Source organism: Wasmannia auropunctata, unplaced genomic scaffold (assembly GCF_000956235.1).
Source record: "Wasmannia auropunctata unplaced genomic scaffold, wasmannia.A_1.0 LD277610.1, whole genome shotgun sequence".
NCBI classification, from domain to species: Eukaryota; Metazoa; Arthropoda; class Insecta; order Hymenoptera; family Formicidae; genus Wasmannia; species Wasmannia auropunctata.
In genome coordinates this window covers 1-1,404 of record NW_012085280.1, presented here as the reverse complement: position 1 = coordinate 1,404, position 1,404 = coordinate 1, and the positions used below count along the sequence as shown (strand labels likewise).

The window sequence follows — 1,404 nt, the reverse complement described above, 5'->3', positions numbered from 1 at the left end:
ATATATATATATATATAAGGAATATATTATATCCCGGAAATTATTATAATTTTTTGAGACATGTATTCCTTTCGTTATATAAAACTATAAATATAATTAACATTATGATAGTTATATATATATATATATATAATTATAAAAATGCAGATTTTGTATATATAATCGTTATTTTATTATTTATTTATAGTACACTATATAATCACATATATCAAAAACTAATTTTCTCTTAATATATTTATATTAATATAACGAGTGTGTGCAATTAAATAATTTTGCAAATATTATATTTAATATTAAGAAAAATTAACAATTTGTGTTACAACAATTAGTGCCGTAAGATCGATATCAAATATAATATCAAATAAATAAAAGTAATTAAATTATGCAGGAAATTTTAATTAAGATGATCTAGAGCTGTGGACTTATACAGGGTTTGTGGAGGGTTTTAAGAGATTTTGCTGGAAACCTATTTTGAATCTTAATGTAGAAAATTTTTCGATAACTACCAAGGTTTAAAGGTACAAAGTAGGAGCTATGTTTCCATATAGATTCGAATCTATTATAGCTCTTTAAAATTTACATATCTCTTAAAATTAAGTTTCGAAGTAGGAGCAAAATTTTGATCTCCACGTAATCTCGTTTTTCTTTCTCATAGTTGCATATTGTTATTTTCCAGAGCAAGAAACTCGACTGCGCACAGTGTCGCATAGCTCTGGAATGTGCTAAACGTGCAGAAGCTCAAACGACACTGCAGCAAATATTATTACTAAACAATTTCTGCATGTACGTATCTCTTACTCTGTCGAAGGCCTTTGCCGTACGTTAGATTTTGCTTTCTACCCTGTTTTTTTTTACTACAAAAATTCTACTCAAAATATTAATTTCGTTAAATGTACATTAAGATCTTTTCTTTTGTAAGAACACATATAATTTGCATGGAACGATTAACTTGTGATAATGAAACAGATTTATTTATTTTTTAATAGAAAAAACATTTGCTTTGTAAACACAGCATTTGATCTTGTTTAGACATAAAATCTTCATAGAGGCATGAAATGATTACAAAGGTAAACTTTCAATAAAAATATAAACATGGCTAACGAAGACGAGAAAATCGAGATTTGCCGTTTGTGTGGAAAAGAGTCTCGAAACTGTTTTGCAATATTTCAAGACGAAGATAATATTCTCGAAAAAATAAATACATGTTTACCGATCGATGTAAGTTTAAGAGATGTATGATACTCTTTAGCATGTTTAAGCTTTCAAACTTGCATTTTTATTACATAATATATAAATAATATTATATTCTTCGTGTTTCTAGATTTCTCCGAATGATAAATTGCCTTCTAATATATGCAGATGTTGCTCATATCGTTTAAGTATGAGTTATAAATTGCGTTGTAC

At 26.7% G+C, this 1,404-nt stretch overlaps 1 long non-coding RNA gene across 2 annotated transcripts; it reads left to right on the top strand.

The window, feature by feature from the left end:
• Positions 1-680: 680 nt before the first annotated feature.
• On the top strand, positions 681-1,404 carry LOC105461796. 2 transcript variants are annotated; one of them, XR_975981.1, is made up of 3 exons: positions 681-783; positions 1,030-1,218; positions 1,322-1,404. It is a non-coding gene; the product is annotated as an uncharacterized LOC105461796 (long non-coding RNA). The 2 variants fall into 2 exon arrangements; XR_975982.1 differs by having other exon boundaries at positions 987-1,218.